The sequence below is a fragment of the Tursiops truncatus genome, chromosome 16, assembly GCF_011762595.2.
Source record: "Tursiops truncatus isolate mTurTru1 chromosome 16, mTurTru1.mat.Y, whole genome shotgun sequence".
Classification (NCBI taxonomy): domain Eukaryota; kingdom Metazoa; phylum Chordata; class Mammalia; order Artiodactyla; family Delphinidae; genus Tursiops; species Tursiops truncatus.
Genome location: NC_047049.1, coordinates 69,108,848 through 69,130,506, shown reverse-complemented (window position 1 = coordinate 69,130,506; position 21,659 = coordinate 69,108,848). Strand labels below are relative to the sequence as shown.

Here is a 21,659-nt window from a genome sequence, read left to right as displayed (position 1 = left end):
ATAGACAAGCCACAGACTGCCACTATTTCAGGTACCTGCAGGCACCGTTGTACCTAAATATAGCTGCGGAGTCATTTTTCCAAAATCCAAATATAAAGCCCCTATTTCTCTCCTCCATTTGATTGGAACCATTCAACCATCCTGCTAGATAATAAGTTTGCATGTTCTTAGATTGCATTTCATTATGCTTCAGTTCCCCTAGAGAAGAAACGTGCTCCTTTTCCCAACAGTTGTAGAGGAGAAATACTTGTGACATCTCAAGTTTCAGAGTCTCAGGAAGCCGGCCCTCTTCTGGACATCAAAGTCTTATTTTTTCCTGGAGATTGATTTGTTAAATAAGAGAAGTCAGGACCTCTTTGCAGCAGCCAAAACACCTATGAATTTAGGTTTCCTAAGCAAAAAGGAATCTAAATCATAATAATACCATCTTGTTGGAATTCAAATTTCAAAACTAAGAGAGAATACTAAAAATTTATTTTGCGTTTAGGGTCCCTCTCTCGTTCGTGGAAGTACCCTCAGTGGAGATCAGTTCATCACTTTTTTGTCAGAGCTGCCAGAGTTTTGTGTGTTTTAATTTTTAGCTTCAGGGAATGTTGAGTGCAGATGTCTCCAATGGTCATTTTGGTGTTTGTTTCTTTCTTTTTTTTTTTTTTTAATTTAACCTGTTATTTATTCAGGGCACCTTCTAGCTACTGGGATGAAATAAGACAGATAAGGTCCTTGACTTCATGGAGTTCATGGAATTGAGGCTATCCAGCAACTTGAAATCAAGCTTGGTAATGGTCACCTGTCATCCTATCATCTAGAAAAGGTTAAATAGCCTAGATATTAATATTTTCATTGAATACCAATCTCAAAATCAAAAGGAGGAAAAACCAGCCCTTGTTCTTATACCAGTGAACATTTATGTTCAGTCACCATCAAAACGTGACCTTCATAAAACCAAGGCCCAAATTCAAACAGAATAAAAGTAACATAGTACTCATCTTCCAGTCCCATACGGGAGTTAATCCCACAATGACTAACAAAATAGTTATGGATTTTATTTCATTATCTTTTTCTGTATAACCATTGATTCTCTTATTTTTTATTAACGTTATCCAATCCCCTTTCAGCTGTGATTGGACTTCAAGGATTAGGATAAAGTTAAAGTTTGCACTGAATTTGTAATAATTAAAAATTCAGGATGAAAGAATAAAATATGTTTCTACTCCACTTGCCAGATCCAGAACTTGTAACATCTGCTTAGGAAGCATAGCTGAGTGATTGAACACCCATAATGACCCACAGGATTCAATTTTAAAATAGTCGGACCATAGGACCATGGTGACGAAAGTCTTAAACATCATCCAGTTCAGTCCTTTCCAGATGAAGAAACTAAGGCCCCAAATAGTAAAAACCTCTGTGATGGCATGGCTAATTTTTGGCAGGGCCCAAGATATCAGTTCTTCATTCATTCATTCAAGTATGCTTATATTCAACACATATTTACTGAGTATCTTTTGTGGGTAAGAAAGTAAGTATGCTTATATTCAACAAATATTTACTGAGTATCTTTTGTGGGTAAGAAACAGACATAACCGCTGACCTCATGGAGTTTATAATCTAGTGGAAGAGGTGGATTTTAATCAATCACACAAACAACTTTAAAAGAATAACTGTAATGGGTGCTGTCGGGCAGGGAGTTATACTCCACAATGAGAGCTGATTTAGAGGAATTTGAACAAATCAGGAAAGTTCCCCTGGGAGAGTCACATTTAAAGGGTGAGTAGGCACTAATTAGGCAAAGAAGGGAGAAAAGAGTTTTTAGGGAACAGCAAGTGCAAAATCCCTATGAAAAGAGAACATGGGATGATACCTCATTGTAGTTTTGATTTGCATTTCTCTAATGATTAATGATGTTGAGCATTCTTTCATGTGTTTGTTGGCAATCTGTATATCTTCTTTGGAGAAATGTCTATTTAGGTCTTCTGCCCATTTTCACACCGGTCAGAATGGCCATCATCAAAAAATCTAGAAACAATAAATGCTGGAGAGGGTGTGGAGAAAAGGGAACCCTCTTGCACTATTGGTGGGAATGTAAATTGATACAGCCACTATGGGGAACAGTATGGAGGTTCCTTAAAAAACTAAAAATAGAACTACCATACGACCCAGCAATCCCACTACTGGGCATATACCCTGAGAAAACCATAATTCAAAAAGAGTCATGTAGGGCTTCCCTGGTGGCGCAGTGGTTGAGAGTCCGCCTGCCCGGGACACGGGTTCCTGCCCGGTCTGGGAAGATCCCACATGCAGCGGAGCAGCTGGGCCCGTAAGCCATGGCCGCTGAGCCTGTGCGTCCAGAGCCTGTGCTCTGCAACGGGAGAGACCACAACAGTGAGAGGCCCGCGTACCACAAAAAAAAAAAAAAGAGTCATGTACCAAAATGTTCATTGCAGCTCTATTTACAATAGCCAGGACATGGAAGCAACCTAAGTGTCCATCATCGGATGAATGGATAAAGAAGATGTGGCATATATATACAATGGAATATTACTCAGCCATAAAAAGAAGCAAAATTGAGATATTTGTAATGAGGTGGATAGACCTAGAGTCTGTCATACAGAGTGAAATAATTCAGAAAGAGAAAGACAAATACCGTATGCTAACACATATATATGAAATCTAAGAAAAAAAAAGAAAAAGGTCATGAAGAACCTAGGGGTAAGACGGGAATAAAGACAGAGACCTACTAGAGAATGGACTTGAGGATATGGGGAGGGGGGAGGGTAAGCTGGGACGAAGTGAGAGAGTGGCATGGACATATATACACTACCAAACGTAAAATAGATAGCTAGTGGGAAGCAGCCGCATAGCACAGGGAGATCAGCTCGGTGCTTTGTGACCACCTAGAGGGGTGGGATAGAGAGGGTGGGAAGGAGGGAGATGCAAGAGGGAAGAGATATGGGGATATATGTATATGTATAACTGGTTCACTTTGTTATACAGCAGAAACTAACACACCATTGTAAAGCAATTATACTGCAGTAAAGATGTTAAGAAAAAAGACAACATGGGAAACAGAGGATGTGAAAGGGGGCCTGTGTGGCTAGAGCCTTGAAAGGGAGAAGGAGCATTTTCCAAAGTTGAAAACGAATAGGGTAAGGGTATTAGATTATGCAGAGTCTATATGTCAGGATAAAGAGTTTTGTCTTTATCCTGAATACAGTAAGTTATTGAAGAGTTTTCAGCAGAGACTTGCAGGTGGCTGGTGATGGACAAGCACCTTTGAACTATGCAAAGAGGACTCTAACTGCAGTGGGGAGAAGGGACCAGGGAGGACGAGGTCCCTGGTCCTCTTTCCGTGACACCGCACATGTCAGAAGCGGTCCAGCAAACCCATTCTCCTATTATTGCTAAGCAAAAGGCTGATCTCCATTTTCCAGATCCCTTTGCGGTGAGGTGTGACTATGGGACCAAGTTCCAGCCAGCGGAATGTGAGTACAAGTGAAAGGTGCTGCTTGAAGGGTATGGCTCAGGACCAGACCATACCTCTTCCACGTTGTCTCCCCTCCCTCTCTGCTGGCTGGATGGCAGCAAGGAGAGCGATGACTCAAAGGTGATAGAGCAGCTGTCTGCCTGGGTTCCTGAAGGGCCACATGACAGGTGACCCTTGCCAACTCATATCACATGCCCAGACTGTCATATGAGGGGGCAAGAAACTTCCATTTCTGAGAGTGACTTCACTCTTGGGCCTGTCTGTTGCTGCAATTACGCCTGCCCTCATTAACTCAATGAATATGTCTCTCTGTGTTTATGCGTATGTAGCGTGTCTCATGTGGGTCAATGTCTGTAAACTGGGAGAACAACCAGCAAATTCATTAACTAGGGACCTGCGTATAGTTTTATTGCATAAAGTAATTACTTCTTAGCTTATATAAGCCCACAGTCCCTCCTAAACTGACATTCTATGAAATAATGGACTGAACCTCATAAGTATGATGAACTACACGCTCAGGAAACTCCCACGAGAGGCCACACCTTCAATACTTCCTACTTTAATTTTTTAAATGTCTATGGATGGCTTGGAATTTCTCTAATATAATAAGTATAAACAAGACTTTGGACTGTTAATTTGCTAATAGTTTTTCCCTTAGGCCAAGGTTATTTCCTCAGCTGAAATACTCCTTGATTCACTAAAAATTATTTACTAGATGCCTACTCTAGAACCTGGCTAAGGCCCCTACTAGAGCAAACATTGATATGTTGGCTACTTGATGTTAACTATATCCAGTTCTAAAGACTAATATTTATTTCAGAAGTATTATTTCTGATTTGGGTAGTTTGCAGTCCATAGGTTAAAATAAACAGCACAGTCAGATCATAGATTTGGAAATAGAGCTTATTTTTTCCCTCCCTTAAACATGTTCAGTCACCAGTTGTTTACTTGCTGTTGGTGACCACCTGCGTCAGTTAGGATGCTTTTGGCTACAAGTCAATAAAATCCTAAACTCAAAATGGCTCAAAAAATTATAAAGATACACTACATAATCTTACAAAAAAGAAGTTCAGAGGCAGGGAGCCTCAGTGACATCATCGAGGACCCAGATCATTTCTGTCTGTGGTGTCCCCTTCAGCACCTTGGCTTTTGTCCTGAGTTGTCCCCTCCTAATCCCAGGATGACAATTACATCCTCACAATTTTTTTCTTCTCTTACATTTCATTTTAACAAGAAGAAAAACTTTTCCAAAGCCTGCCAGTAGAGTTTCTCCTGTGTCCATTTGGCCAGAGTTGTATCACATGATCAATCCTAAACCAAACACTGGTAAGGGAAGTAGAATGATCAGGATTGACTTAGGGGAGTCAGGATGCACCAACTGGGGCGAGGGGAGTGGCCCTGAAACACACGGTCAGCCAACAGCTGAACAAAATGGGAATTCCCGGGCTTCCCTGGTGGCGCAGTGGTTGAGAATCTGCCTGAATGCAGGGGATATGGGCTCGAGCCCTGGTCTGGGAGGATCCCACATGCCGCGTGGCAAATAGGCCCGTGAGCCCCAACTACTGAGCCTGCGCGTCTGGAGCCTGTGCTCCGCAACAAGAGAGGCCGCGATAGTGAGAGGCCCGCGCACCGCGATGAAGAGTGGCCCCCGCTTGCCACAACTAGAGAAAGCCCTCTCACAGAAACGAAGACCCAACACAGCAAAAATAAATTAATTAATTAATAAAAACTCCTACCCCCAACATCTTAAACAAAACAAAAAAATTGGGATTCCCTTCAAGAGGGAAAAAAACAAAGAATGGTTTTTGGGCAGGTCACTGCCATTTCTACTCCACCAAATAATCTTTCCTCTGTAACTTTTTTTTTGGGGGGGGGGTTAAATATATTTTTTTAATTTATTTATTTTATTTTTATTTATTTTGGGCTGTGTTGGGTCTTTGTTGCTGTGCGTGGACTTTCCCTAGTTGCAGCTAGTGGGGGCTACTCTTCGCTGCGGTGCGCAGGCTTCTCATTGCGGGGGCTTCTCCCGTTGCAGAGCACGGGCTCTAGGCGCGCGGGCCCAGTAGTTGTGGCTTGCGGGCTCTAGAGCGCAGGCTTCACGGCATGTGGGATCTTCCCAGACCAGGGCTCAAACCCATGTCCCCAGCATCGGCAGGCGGACTCTCAACCACTGCACCACCAGGGAAGCCCCCATAACGTCTTATACCTTGGAATGTCCTAGCATTCTCAGCATTCTTCAATTCCAAATTTAGGTGGATAGATAGGTAGGTAGATAGACAAAAGGTATTTTTTTCTTCTTTTTCAAAGACTGTGCTACTGGTGCAGATTATTGTCTCTATGTGTGGGTGTGGTTTTTTAAATGTTTGCCACAGAAGGAGCTACTGCATTCCAACATGTCTATGAAAATTAGCTGGAAATTTTTGAAAGCAAATCTATTCATCTCTTAAGGTGCTAGACTCATATTGAATTATTAGTACCATTTCCTTTCTGCTGAAATTTTGATGACAAGGTCATCATTCATTCAAGCAAGTGTGACCATTTTAGATTCAGTTAAGTGTCTTTATTCAAGGTGTCCTCATAGGTTCCTTTATTTGTTAGAACCATTTCAAAATGAATAGACAGATGAATCCCCAGAGCACTGCAAAGCAAAACTCAAGGGCCAGGGCTAAACTGCGGAGACAAAACAAACAAAAAGATGATGCAATTACAGGCGTGGGAAATTGTTCATGATTTAGAGGGAAAATCTATCATTAAATATGGTATGTGTTTTATGGGAAAAAATGATATGCAAAGATAAAGCATTTGAATAAAATGGGAGTTATCTGTTGATGGTAAGTTTGCAGGTGATTTTTAAAATTTTTTCTGTATTTTCCATAAATTCTCGATTAACTTTTTTTTTTTTTTTTTTTTTTTTTTTTTTTGCTGTACGCGGGCCTCTCACTGCTGTGGCCTCTCCCGTCACGGAGCACAGGCTCCGGACGCGCAGGCTCAGCGGCCATGGCTCATGGGCCCAGCCGCTCCGGGGCATGTGGGATCTTCCCCGAACGGGGCACGAACCCGTGTCCCCTGCATCGGCAGGCGGACTCTCAACCACTGCGCCACCAGGGAAGCCCTCGATTAACTTTTTTAACTAACAAGAAGTACACATCACTTCTGAGAGGTTGATGCTGCACCCTAGCCTTTCAGTGTCATTGCCCTTTTGCCAGCTTCTGGACCAACCCACTGGAAGCCTGGTTACCCATTTTCCCTGCCCTCTCTGGTAGGGAGTCTTTACAGCAGCAACCATTAGAAGGCATCGGGTACCGTTTGGACCCAGGGAAGCCCAGAACGCTTCCCAGAAAGGGCTCCTACTCTGAAAAAGCTCCCAATCTGAGTTGGATACACTGGTGCCTAGCTTTGGGTGAATAGACCCATCGCCCTGATGGCACTGAGATGACTTCTTAGAAGGTGGATTCCACGGAAGATTCTGTCACAAAAACTGCAGGATGTTGGGCGTGCTGCATTACCCATCTGAGCCTTGGGTTTATTGCTTATAAAATGGATGGATGGACAATAGGTTAAAAAAAAAAAAAAGGCAACGTTGAGAAGCCTTTTCTTAAAATTCCAGGGACATCCCTGACTTTAAAAAGCTACAAACTAGCCTTAGAAGAACACAGCAGGTTAAAGAAGATCTCAAACTGGCTTAGATTGAAATGCCAGGTGCATTTCCATTAGAGTCAAAAGTGAGATAAGGGTTGGAATTAATGAATTAGTCCTATAATTTACCTGTTGAATGTTTGTCTCCCTGCCCAGGCTGTGCCTCGAGAAGGGCAGGAGCTGTTTTTATCTTGTTCTGTGCTCTATCTGCAAGATCTAGCACAGTGCCTGGCACAGAGGAGGAACTTCATGAATGTTTTGTAGAAGGAAGAGGAGAAGGCAAGTAGACAACACAGGCTGGCTGTTTTCACCACTGGTATTTTTCTTTTCCTACCCCTGCAGTAAGACAACATAAGGAAGTTAAAAGTATAATTAACGGGCTTCCCTGGTGGCGCAGTGGTTGAGAGTCTGCCTGCCGATGCAGGGGACACGGGTTCGTGCCCCGGTCCGGGAAGATCCCACATGCCGCGGAGCAGCTGGGCCCATGAGCCATGGCCGCTGAGCCTGCGCGTCCGGAGCCTGTGCTCCACAACGGGAGAGGCTACAACAGTGAGAGGCCCGCGTACCGCAAAAAAAAAAAAAGTATAATTAACACAAAGCTAAAATAATTATTATTTGTAGATTATAAGATTATATACATTGAAAACTCATGAGAAAATCTATTCTAAAAAAATAAGAAGTCCGATTAAAAAATAAAGACTAAAAATAGATTTTTGACAAATTAATAATGGTTAGAAAATGTAATAGGGAAAAAATCTCTTACAGTAGTAACAAACATACAAAATATTTAAGGTGAAGATAGGAAATGTAAAGGACCCACGTGAAGAAAAATATAAAACTGTCCTAATGGGCATTTTGCTTGATACAAAATTTAAATACTGTAAAGATGTCGTTTGAAGTGTAGTTCCATTGGAAAATCTTAGGATTTGTATTTACTCATGCTAGTCTGCGGTCAACATGAATACTGAAACAGTAACAAGGGGAGATGGCTTTTTGATTTAAAAACGTTACAAAGCTAAAATACTTTAAAGGATGATATTAGTGCAAAAATAGCAGCCAAATTAGTGAAACAGAATAAAGAACCCCCAAAGAGCCATAATACTCAGAATCTGTCTTATGGCGAAATTTACTTGGGCGGCTGGGTCTATGAATTTGGAGGCACTTAAATCCTGAGATTCCCCTCTCAGATCTGCCTTTTGTAGACAAGCATTATTAGCTATCTAAGCCTCAGTTCGCTCATCTGTAAAATGTAAATAAAAATAACTATACAAGAATTTTATTGTAAGGATCAAATGAAATCTACACTCATTAAAATTTAAAACTCATTAAAAATACTTAGCACAGTATCTCAGTGTACAATAAAGGGTACTTATGATATACTTGGTAAACCAATGGGAAAGTAAAGGAATCTATAAGAAATGATGCTGGGACAATTAATTATTTAAGGAAAAATGTTTATATGTTATATGTTTGTGTTTTATATGTTACATTTCACAGAGTATACCAACAAGTTAAAGCATTAAATGCAAATATTGGGCTTCCCTGGTGGCACAGTGGTTGAGAGTCCGCCTGCCGATGCAGGGGACACGGGTTCGTGCCGTGGTCCAGGAAGATCCCACATGCCGTGGAGCGGCTGGGCCCGTGAGCCATGACCGCTGAGCCTGCGCGTCCGGAGCCTGTGTTCTGCAACGGGAGAGGCCATAGCAGTGAGAGGCCCGCGTGCTGCCAAAAAAAAAAAAAAAAAAAAATGCAAATATTAAAACTACAAAATAACTAGAGGAAAGTATGAGTGACTCTTTTCCTGATCTCGTGATACAGAGGGCTTAACAAATAAATGAAATAACATTACAAAGACAAGAACAGGCAAGAAGAATAATTTTAACTACAGAAGAATTCTGAACTTCATGTAAAAGAAAATTTACTGTAAATAACAATAAAACAAAAAACAGAAAAATACTTTCAGCAAGATGTGGGACAGATATGAAGTTAATAACTTTAATATATAAACAGCTCTTAAAAATCAATACAAAAAATGCTAACAATGCAATAGGAAGTTAGAAGGAATCTGAAAAAATAATTCACAAATTAAAAAAATTAAAGAATAAGTACAAATGAAAAAGTTTTTTATTTCATCAATTCTGGAATTTCCAAATGCTATATATTTGTAGGGTATTTGAAGCCAAAGAAATCCATAAAGAGAAATGCAGAAATGAAAGTATTTTATACATGACTATGTCAGAACTGCCTAAAATTGATTCAAATACATGAAGAAGCATTGCGCAGCTCCCATTTAACACCTCAGGAGTACCTTAAATTTTTAGATATCAAAATTCATTTTTGGTAAATGGCAAGCAATATGCCACTCACTCATTCACTCACTCTCTCTCTGCCACTCCATATTTTTCTCTACTTTTTCTAACATGGTACATGTGGCTTTCAAACTTGACAATTTCCACGTCATAAATATCGATCTTGATGAGTGTGAACTAAGTAGCTGATAAAAGATCCCTGAAGAAAATGTAAAGAGATCTAGTTCTGGGTCTTGCTCTCTTACCAATAGCTGTGGTCCAGGCCATAGGTGAGCCACATCACTTCTCCAGATGTAAGAGAATTAAGTCAGTTTCTCCCAAGGAGGTCCATAATTCCTGCACCCCACTCCAGCCCTTCACAATCAGAAGGCAGGACTTGGAAACTGGGATTCTTAACAAGCACCCCAGTTAATGCTTAGGTACCTTAAAGTTTGAAAAACACCCTAATGGCAGACCACCAAGTCCCTTCTAATGTCAAAAATCGAGTATTCTGAAGGAAAAAATATCCATGCTGAATAGCGCTCCACTCTGCATATCTGAGAGTGAGTCTGAGAGTGAGCGTCCACCTCTACTCTCAAATTTGGGTGGTTAGATCCTTGTTATATTTGAGCTGATGTCTTTTCAGGTTTTGTTCTCCTAATCCCATGCATCAGATTACACTCATTGAAGGTGCCAATCTTGTAAAGTGCTTTCAGAAGGCACATAAGTTCAACCCAGAGTCGGTATGATTCAGACATTTAATCACACCATAAAGTTAATGGAATCCAATTTGAATGTAGACACCTCAACAGCTACATTGCATTGAATTCACAGCATTCATAAAATGTAGGTCTCAAAATGAATCACCAGTCTGACAGAAAGTTCAGAGGAGAACTCCACGCTCTCATTGGTCACTGTCCTAATCTTCAGCTGTCAGGAAAAGGACCAGAGCTGTCAACACAACACTGTAGCCCAGGCAACCAGCCATGCCACTAGAAACTTTTCAGCACTTAAAAAAATAAAAGTTCCCATAGAAACTCTCAGATACTCTTTAGATTGTTTGCACAGCCCATGGTTTGGACAGCCCAAGGTAATGATGCCTTGGGGTCAGACACTACCTGTCAACCTAGGACCTCCCATCTTTCACAGCCCAGAAATGGGTTGCTTTTTGGACGCTCCAGACTTTTCCTCCATTAAAGTATGTTCCTCCGGTGACACATGTACTCTGGGGTAAGAGAAAATAGATACTATGTTTCCAAGATCCCAATGATCGATTACTTAACAAAATAATAATTGCAGTAGCCCTCCAAACATCCAGATGTGGTGTCAATGATGTTTGACTTCCACTAGGTGAAGACATCTGGATGACGGATTCTGAGCTTTCCATCCAGTTGTTCAACCATAGTGGCAAGTCCATCTTGTACAGAAGCTGGGAGCATTTTCAGTCATTGCAGAGGTACCTGTATGAGCTCCTTTTATTGGGAACGTCGCTTCGCGTTAGCCTGAAAGAACCTCAGGAACTGCAGAACTGCTTACATCAACCTTCTCAATTATGCTTTATGTTCTTCAAGATTCTGTAGCCATTGCTAAGCTAAGTGGAAGGAAGACCCAATCCTTTCTTAATTTTTTTTTTCAAGACAGCTGCTGGAATCCACCCGTTCTTAAAAAGTTACTTACCTGAAGTAGGAACTTTGCACATAAGGAAAGAGGCAGGGCTCAAAAATGTCTTGTATACTTTTCGAGTCTAATATGCTGAACTACAAATTTAATCCACTGAAGTGGTTTCATGCAAATGCTCCTCTCAAATTCCTTTTGTACAGAATCTTGATGCATAATGTATAGAGTCTGAAAATGGATTAAGCTACATTTGGAGGATGGTTTAAGTTGTTGTTTTTTTTAAGCAGCAAAATCAAGCAGATTTTTTGTTGTTGCCTTTTTTAACCCTTCCTGCTCAAGCAACCACATGGATTGTGTCTTCTCAAAGCTGCCTTCTACACAATGTTTCTTGTCTTTTTTTTCCTGTCAAAAAGCTTGAAATGTAACAAGTTTTAATTAGAAATGTAAAGAGTGAATTGGACTCATTTCCCTCAGATTTCCCAACTAAAGTAAGCAAATAGAATGGTAAAACCTTCTGATTTACTCCTGGAAGATAATTCAGCAATCGAATAAGCAAATGAGTGAAATCTTACTGAATAAACGTTTGCTGGTACTCCACGATCGTAATTACCCATAGGACCGAGGCTGTAGATAGAATGCCAGTCTGTATGTTGAGGGGAGCAGACGTAGTGGATGCTCAGTGACACATTTCCTCCAGTGCCAATCAAGTCCAGAAAGATGAAAAAGGAGACGGCAGCCAGGGGGATTGCCAAAGTCTCCAAAGGAATCACAGAGACCTGGCTTAACAGCCGCAGGTTTCAGGGAGTCAATACGTTTATAATGCTGTGCTTCATTATTGCTTATTTTTACATAGCATTTGAATACTATGTAAATTGTACTGGAAAGAGAATTGCAGCTAAAATGAGGAGCTCTGGACTCAAGCTCTCAGTCTGACCCTACACAGTCATGTGACGTTAAACTCACTTGCTCTCGCTGGTTTCAGTTTCATCATCCGTCAAGTGAGAAGAACCGTCCTCCCTCCAGCCACCCGTCTGCATCCGGGGCCGCCGGGAGGAACAGGTGAGATGGGTGGGAAAGTACTGTGTAAAGTCTCAGCTTTAGGGACACTGCTGAACTCCTTGTTTTCGGTTAACCACTGTTTTCTCCTGAGAAGGTGGTGGCATCCTTGGCTCTTCTCCCACATCCTTCTTCATCCAGCTTTCCCCCAAGCCACGGGAGAAGTGAACAGGCTGTTCTGAGGCCAGCCTTCCTGCTGCTGCACAGCTCACCACTTCTGGTGAGCTCTGTGTGCGTGGCCCCAACAAGGGCTTTTAAGCTGACAAGGCCTTACCCGTGACACTTAACAACATGGCTTCACATAAATAGAAAAACAATATCCTGCAGCCCAACATGTCTCACAGCCTCCATTCCGAGCCCTCACCTTGACCTACTTGTTCCTGACCTTGTGACTAGCACTTATTGCCGTTGTTTGCCTCACCTTTCCAGATAGTTCCAGTTACCTAGTTCTTGCCTTTTGAGTCTCTTCTCCATCATGATTTAAATGATTCACTTAATCACAGTCCCTTTACCCACTCCCCCTCGGTCCCAGCGCCCTGCACCCCAGCCCTGATAACGGGACACAGAGATTTTATATACACTGTAGTAGCGAAGATGTGTCTCCCCAAACAGGCAGTGAAAGGATTTCTGCCAGCACATTTTCTCTTTTGGAGGTACAGACTTAGAACAGTTGGACAATTTCAAATTCTATGGAACAGGTACCTTGAGAGAAGGTGACAAGAAGAAAAGTAGTAGTTTCCCCCCCCCCACTCACCTCATCTTCCAACTTTAAATGTTACCACACACCAACAGAACACAGAGGAACCATAACCTGTTTGTGTCTCTCCATTTGCCCTTGATTTTTATTGAATGGGAAAGGAAGACTAATTCAAATTCAAATTCATTCCTCCTGATTTCACAACAATATAGACTTTACCAAACTTTTTATTTAAATTTCTACACTGTAGTGAGAGCAAGACCTCGCCAGTCTTGTTCACTGGAGTATTTCTAGAACTTAGCACACAGAAGGTGTTTAAAAAATACTTGTTGCCTGAATGAATGCGCAAGAAGAAAAAAAAAAGTGACATTTGAAAAATTTCTTATTATCTGAGGCTGATAGTGAACTTAATGATTTAGAGAACAAGTATCCAGCAGCAGAGCCCACTAATACCTTTTAAAATGTGTTGATGCTCATAAACCCAAAATAAGCAACCTGTAAAACCACTTAAGAAGAAATAATACGCATTTAATCAGGCTTCCAGAGGAATGTCTGAGGGAAAAGCTGAGAATTTCAAGAAGAATTATTAAATCCCTTCAAATGCAATCACGTGTGGCCGATCACAGACACGCCACATGTTCTTCTGCCCACAGGGCTGTCACTTTAGGAAGTCTCGCTCAGCCCTTCGTTATGAAACTCCTAAATTACAGCCACCTCCTGCAGCCAGAGGGAAAAGCTTTGGATCAGCTGAAAAGGGTAAGTCCTCTTACAGGTCTACCCAGCACGTGGTGCCACATTCCACAGAAAGATCTTAAGTACAGAGGGAGAATTGAACACATCACCCACATCCTAAAGCCAGCATCTTCAAAGTCTTACGCACGGCTTTAGCTTCAAGTCAAAGGGCTCTTCCTCTGGCCAATAAAATTCAAAACACTGTGAAATGCCAGTCTGTGCCTCTGCTTTATAATCCTGTTGAAGTTTTTGGGCTCTTACTGTGTTCTGGAACCTTCTATCCCATCCTGGATTTTAGCTCTTAGTCTGCTAATGAGAGTCACTTTACCTTTCCCGGAGTGTGATTAAGGTCCTGAGGGTGGTAGTAAAATGGCTCCATCTTTTTTGATACAAACTCAGTTAGCAGAAGTTGGAATTGCTCTCTTCAACAAAGTTACATAAATTGTTAATGAGAAATTTACGTTCACTTGATGCGCTAGTTGCCTTATTAGCTTGGAGTCAATGCTATTAAAAGAGAAGATGTTTATTAAAGCTTAAGGTGTTTGCTGGATTGAATGTTCAAAAGAAGATGGCAGGATAGCGCCACTGACTGCCTGCTTCCAAAACCCAGAGGGGTTTCCATGATCCATCCAAAAGTGAACAACTTTGAGACCTCATTTGGAGTCTCCTCATCAGAGAAATAGCGATTTACCTGGAAGGTAGAAGTGCCACCTATTCCTGGGGTGCATCTAAAGCTTCTCTTTTCAACAACTGTAGTGAAAGTGTTTTCTCAGTCCAGTGGACACCAGCCTGAAGAAAGGCCACCCAGTTGCAAATGAGTCTGAACACCTTTCCTCTTCTGGTAAGGAAGGAACTAAAACACCCCCCATAAATGTCAGGGGCATAGAAGAGGAGGCTATTTATGTACTCAAGAAAATAAATAGGTCAACATGCAGACCTCAGAACCACCACCCAAAGAAAACTCCAATGTCTCCCTGATGTGGCATACCTAAAATGCCTCCTCTGAGTAACCAGGACCAGCTCAAAGCAAAGCGTCAAGGTCAGTCGAGGTTGTTTTGGGCCCCTTTTCCCTTTCTCTCAGAAATGCTCTCCTGCACCCCCACCATGTAGCCTGTAGGCTGGCTCACCCTCATCCATTCCAACCCCTTGAGAGCCACTGTTTGGCCCTGCAGAAGCTGACAAGCTAAATGGTCCCATTTCCCAGGGTGCTCTGCAGCTTAGGTTTGACATGAAACCTGACTTCAGCCAAGCAGATACTCCCCCAGGACATACTGAAGCTGAAAGTAAGTGTCGAGGTGGAGGCTGCACCTACCCTTTCTGCTAGCCAGCACAGGGAGGAGACATGTGGGTCCACACCCTAGCACTGTGACTACTGAGAGGCAAGTCAAGGGTTGCTTTGTTGGTGCAGGTTGGGGTAGATGCGGTGAGGTGCAAGAGCCAGCAGTTGTCGAGGTGACTTCCTTCTTCACCAGCTTGATCACGGCAGAGGCAGCAGCTGCCTCAGTGGGTCAGTTCTGAGGTGTTGTTCTAGGGTGTGACTCCTGGAAATTCTGCTGAAAGCCTCCTCCTCCAGCCTTTCTAGGGATTTTTGTAAGCTCCTCATTTCTTGCATGAAATCCATTTTTGCTTTAAAAAGAATAGCTAGACTGAATTCTATTATCTACAACTAAACTCTGGAAGAGACACTTCCTGCCTACATAAGCAACCAAGTCCCTTAATGCTTGCTCCCCCACCACCATCCTCACAGATGAAATGAGTTGATAAACTAATTCACCATAAGTAGTTAATAACTAATAAAATAACTTCTTATGGGTATTTGCCTTAACCCAAGGAAAAAGATCCTAATGGTGAATTTCCAACCATAAATGGCTTATAGTGTTGACGGGAATTTTTTTTTTTTTTTCCTGCAGAGGGAGGCAATGGTTTTTTTATACTGTAGAGAAAGTTTTAGCTCTTAATGGTGATGGAGATGATAACGGTGGTGGTGATGTTTAAAAGTTAAAAGCTTTTAAACATATATATATATATATATATATATATATATATATATGATATAACTTGTAAGCCTCACTGGGCTGATTTCTCCAGCTCCTCCCAACCCCCACTCAACACTTTACCCAGTGCTGGACACACCTGGGTCATCGCCCAGTTTCTTGCCTCTCACTGCAGACCTCTCCTAGGGAGCTCTCTGTGAAATCAGAAGAATCATCCCAGGAAAGAGAAAACCTGCATCATAAGGAGATGAACAAGGGTTCCAATAACATGCTCTCAGAGAGAAGACAAAGAAACAGGCAGGTGAAGTACTCAGTTGGCTGAAGAGATGATCGATGATGTCCGTCTGCACATCCACAGACGTTCCCGGAACAGCTGCTCTGTCAAGGCTCCACCTCAACACTGTGGAGAGGCAAGGCTCACCCTGGCCCCCAGGAGCTCACAGTACAGGGGAATAGTAGGAATTGCCATTTCTTGATCACGTTATCTCCATTAATTTCATTCACTCAACAAACGTTTTGTTTGTGTTTCTGTTTTAGTTGTAGACATGGGTGAATAAGCTAGGTTCCCTACCCCTTATAGAGGGAGCCAGATATATGACACCAGTACTCACACAGAATGTTCTCCATTACAGTTAAGGCAACTGCAACAAAGGAAAACCATAGTACACTGTCTGATAGGAGAAAAAGAGGTGGTATAACTTGGTCTGGGAGTTCATGGAATGCTTCCCAGAAGAAAAGCCATTCCTGCTGAATCCTGGAGGCTGAGCACAAGTTAGGTTGAAGAAATAGCATGAGCAAAGGCCCCGAGGTAGGAAGGAGCTTAAGTCAATGAAGTGCATATTATTATCCCCACTTAGCACATGAAGCAATAGAGACGTGGGGAGATTACACAACTTCCTAAGGTTTTGCAGAACTGAGGGTAGTGTGAACTCAAAGATAACCTCCTGATATATAATCCAATATAATCCAGCCTCTCTGAAAAACAGAGACAAAGATACTCACAGGCTTTAAAAACAATTATCAAGAGACCCTCTCATGTCCTTCAAGGCTACCCCTCCTCCTGAAGGAACTGAGGACGGATTTTCATTTTCTCTCTCTACTGGGCTCGAGACTAAATTAAATGAAAAACCTGCTATTCCAGACACAAACGTCCTGGGTGCTTTTGGGGGATTGAAACCATCTTCCCACCTCCCCAGGGCTTCTCATACCAATATGGTGCCGTCCCAAGCTATCAATGATAGTGAAAAAACGGGGCTTTGCGGTGGAGGAAAGAGGCTATTCAAACCACTCCTGATTTCTATAAAAGAGAGATCTTTTGATCTTTGAAACAGCCAAAAGGGCATTTTGATCTTCCTCAAGCTCATTTATTTTAGATTCTTGCAAATTTCTTTTCTGTAGGTTTACTTCCTTAGAAAACTCAATAGTCAATTGAACAGTGACTTTCATACATTGAAATGCAATATTGAATAGCTGAAGCCTAATAAATGCCATCCCGGCTATATAGGATATTTTAAAAATCATAAAAGGGCCGATTGAGCCCAATCCAGGCAAATATGACAAAGCGAATTCAATGCTTCTTTTGAAAATGAGTCATGGTCAGAAATACTCTCTTTGACCAAAAGCATTTCTTTGAATGCCAGAGGTAAATTTGCTCACTTTCATTTTCTGCCTGGGTTTCAAGTGAGAGCTGCCGAACTGAACAAAATCAACTCCGAGAGGCCCTGGCAGCTGTTCCAGATGTATATGTGAGCAAGACAGTGAGGTTGGTCCTATTCCCTTCAGTGTGTTCTTTTCAAATTATCCAGATGATATTCAGATAGGGATTGATCAGGCTTTGTATATTTTTTCAGGCAGGAGTCAATCATTGCTCTTCTCTGCTGCCTTAACATTCCCCAGGACCACCCTTTCCTTTGCATAGAAAAAGGATGTTTTATTATCATAAGCCTCCAAATTACTGGCAAAGGGAGAATCTGACATATGTTCCCAGTCTTGGGGGGCTCGGGGGAGGACAGGCACAGCATACTTAATCGATTAGCCAAAAGGAGCAGCCTTTGATGTCAGGGAACCTTTCCAAATTTCATTTAAGACTCAAACAATCTGTGGGAAATCAAAGTTCTCAATCAGAACCTCTGCCCCACTCCTCTAGGTGCAGTCGTGGCTGGAGGAACTTTTGTTTTAACTATTTGTAGGTGATTACTCAGTTTGAGAATGTGTTCCTCTTGTGGCCTTTTCAACATGAGGCCCTTTAAGAAGATGGATAATTTTGTTCTGCATCTTCTTCTTGTCACATGCACTTTTTCCCCCTTGCATACATGTCTTAAGAAAATGCAGATTAGCACTGCCAAAGAGCCAGTTGTTTTGTCGCAACCTGAAGAAGGTCTGATGGTATAGACTAGTACAGGAATGCCCTATGTTTTGCTGGAAGGTGGATTGCACTTGGGAAAGGAACTGGGGCCCGGAAGAACAGGATGCGCTATGGGGAAGAAGTAACTATTTGGAGGAAGATGGTGGAGAAAAGGAAGTCAGAGATGCATGGAAGAGTTTGGCTCCCACTCAGAAACAGCAAAGTCAAGAGGATGGTATCAGTTTAGAAATCACGGTTTGGATTTTGAATAAATTTGACTTTACATGGTTCTTTGTATATCCCAGCAAATATCAAATCTTAGGTACTGCCTGTGAGCCGGGATTACTTTGGCATTTAGAGGCAGATGTTTCTCCTATAAACAAGAACGTGAAAAGCTTCCAGAAGGGGATTCCTTAGCCCCAGCCCGCTCTGCACTGGTTAGACCACATCTAGGATACCATATCCCTGTCAGCGTGGATACGCAATTCCATCACCTGAACACCCTCAGTTCTTCACGTTGTTTTCTAGTATAGACCCTGACTAGTTGGAGTTTCTACAGACAAGAGTGGTCAAGATGATAAAATGTCTGGACAACAGTTAACACCATAGAGATGTTTAGCCCCCCAAAGAATGCCTCAGAGAAGATAGGACAGCACTGAAGAACTGTAATGTGAAGAGAGATTTGATGGGTCCCTGCTGCTCCGAAGAGAGGCTCCATGGAAGTTCCAGGGAGTGGGGAGATAACCTTCACAATTACAGAAACCCCAAAGAATGCTTTGCTCAGGGAGTGAGCTCTCTATCGTGGAAGAGACTCAGGCAAAAGCTAGATGTCTTCCACCTGGAAGGGAGGTTGTAGAAAAAGGAACTCTCACATTCCTGGATAATATCAGAACTGGAAGAGACCCTCTGTGTCACATAGTTCAAGTGTCTTTGGTGTGTAAGGAAACCCTGACAATCTCCCTTAAGGCTTGTTCCCCTACCAGCAAAGTACACACTTTCCCTATGGGGTTAGCATTTCAAGAACATTCTCTGGGAGCCAGTTCCAAAAGTGGCTTCAGTATCCCAGAGCCTTTTGACTTGAGTAGTTTTCCATCCTGAGACCATCAAAAACAATTCCTAGAATAGAGTCTTTCTTAATCAAGCAATCCCATTCTGGGTATATAACAAAAAGAAATAAAATCAGTATCTCAGAGAGATATCTGCACTCCCATGTTCATTGAAACAATATTCACAATAGCTGAGATATGGAAACAGCCTGAGTGTCCATCAATGGACAAGTGGATAAAGAAAATGTGACATAGATAGATAGATAGATAATGAAATATTATTCAACCATAAAAAGGAAGGAAATTCTGCCGTTTGTGACAACATGGATAAAACTGGAGAACATTATGTTAAGTGAAATCAGACACAAAGACAAATATGATCTCACTTATATGTGGAATCCAAAAAAGTCGAACTTATAGAATCAATAGAATGGTGGTTACCAGGGATCAGGGAAATGGGGAAATGTTGGTCAGTTATGAGTAAGTTGTGGGGATCTAAGACACAGCATGGTGACTATAGTTAACAATACTGTATTGATACTTGAAATTTGCTAAGAGAGTAGATCTTAAATGTTCTCACAACACACACACACACACACACACACACACACACACGGTAACTTATGTGTGATGATGGATGTGCTAATTAACTTGACTTTGGTAATCATTTCACAATGTATACACATTCAAACCATCACATTGTACATCTTATATATTTACAATTTTATCTGTCAGTTATATCTCAATAAAGCTGAGGAAAAAAAAGGAAGCGTCTCTTAGGGTTGGGTAAACTATCTACAGCTTAAAAAAGAATGGTTGATAATTAATGTCCAAGAAAGAGCTCGAAATAGAGGATATCGAACAACTCAAAGACAAAATTCTGAGCTGAAATAACTGAATATCCATAGAGTACCCACACCGGTTTCTAGGGCTATTAGCTCTCCAACAGGCATTTGGGAAAATGGGCTATTTTCTTCTTCTTAGAAGCAGATGGAAGGTTCTATTCCTTTCTTTCAAGGACATTTTAAAACAAACAAAATACAATACCTGGATTTCCAGACACTCACAAGTAGGTTTCTTACACTCCAAGTCCTAGAACATAGGTTAACATGTTCCAAGAGGAGCACAAGATATCCAACTGGTAACTGCACGCAAGACATGGTAATAAAAATCAAAGACAAAACAGCACCAGGCACATCTCAGCACAGGCACGTGCTCTGCACCCAGGCTCACAGCGGTCAGGATAACACCACTGTGACAAGATTGCCTTGGTCACTAAGTTAGCACCTCTTCTCTCCTTTTATTCACTTTGCTGTTTTTCCGTTTGTAATTTTATCAGGAGATTGAATCAAACTGTAGGCTTCTTATGGAATAGCACCCCCAGACACTCACCCAAGAGTAGTTTGGGCAAAGTTTTCAGTGCCAAGAAATAAAAATGTTGGAATTGAAAGAGAAAGTGGAACCAGGTGGAAAGATATACATGGCAAAGAGAGGCTGCCCACCTAATTTAGAGTGGAGAAAAACATTAGGAAGCAAGACGCTAAATTCGAGGAGAAAAATGGAGGAGCCTGGCTTCAAATATGTAGGACCCACTCTCCTAACAGCATTTTTCCCTTTCCGCTGCAATCCTCTGCAAGACAGACCATCTGCCAGTTGCTCTGGCAAGAGTGTGTCACCAAGCAGAATGGGTTTATCGGCACAGCTGTTTGTTGTCCTCATTAATTCTGGGATAAAGTTATAGAAAATCCCTCAAATGCAGAAATCAAGACTCATCTCAGTGGCTGCAACCCTTAAATATCCTAAGTGCTTCTAGGTAAGCAAGAGAGAAAGCAGCGATGAAGTTCCAAAGCAAAAATATATTACGGTTTGTAAATAAAGCAACAAGGTAAGAATTGGGGAAAATAATGTTCACTGATAATAAACCAAAAACTAGGTATTTGTTTGCCCCCTTAAACCCTTCTCCCCAAACGTCCTATCAGTAAAATGGTATCAAACAACCAAGTAAAAATACATTCCTATTTCAGTTTCTATTTCAATGCAAAATACTCTTCTCCAAATGTCAGGTTCCTCTAGTTTGGCCTTTCCAGGAGCGTGCATAGTTAGACTTCAATGAACTGTACTGTTTGGAAGAGGCCATTTAATTGAATTTTCAGGTTAACTGGGTGTATGGTCAGGCCACTCAAGATGACTCTTCTCTTGCTCTCTGTACATCCTCTGCTCCACCAGTGCCTGCTTCACCTACACCTGCTCCCATGACTGACCTTCCTATGTACTTGCCTCACCCCCAGCTAGAGACTGTTCTCATCTACAGAGCAAAACATCTCCACCTGTAACTTATCAAAGGTGTGACGAGGGGCGTGCACGCCGCCCCCCGCCAGTTTCCCTGGTAACCAATGAGCCAATCTGATGTCAGTTCCCCCTGTAACCGGTGTTCCCCCCTCCCACCCCGCACCGGGAGCAAAGATGGCGGCCATGTTCTCCCTGCCCTCTGCTCCACACGGGGTGTCGTCGCTCCGGGACCTTGCTTCAGACGGGTGAGCTCCCCCCACGCACCCATGAAACCACGACTGTTTGTGTCGCTGACTCCGGGCTCTCTCTTCGGTCTCAAGGCTGGGCGCGTACAGGGCTTGTAGGCCTGCGGCCCGGAGACGGAGGAAACTCCCGCGAGCTCCGAGATGCCGGGAAGTGAGGGCGGGAGTGGGAAGGTGCAGGGCCTCCGCTAACACGTGGGGCCTGAACGTTGCAGGGCAGATCCTGGGGTGGCCGCC

The 21,659-nt window shown here is 42.3% G+C and overlaps 1 protein-coding gene across 3 annotated transcripts in view; it reads left to right on the top strand.

Annotated features, from left to right (window-relative positions):
- The window catches only part of CABCOCO1 (ciliary associated calcium binding coiled-coil 1), a 144,954-nt gene extending 131,146 nt beyond the window's left edge, over window positions 1–13,808 (top strand). Inside the window, exons 9-10 of one of the 3 annotated variants that reach the window (XR_012326622.1) lie at window positions 3,429–3,479; window positions 8,615–13,802. The gene's annotated coding sequence lies outside the window, so the exon portion shown is untranslated. Of the gene's footprint in view, window positions 1–3,428; window positions 3,480–7,273 lie in introns of all 3 variants that reach the window. The other 2 variants (XR_012326623.1, XR_012326624.1) reach the window with 2 other exon arrangements.
- Window positions 13,809–21,659: the final 7,851 nt, after the last annotated feature.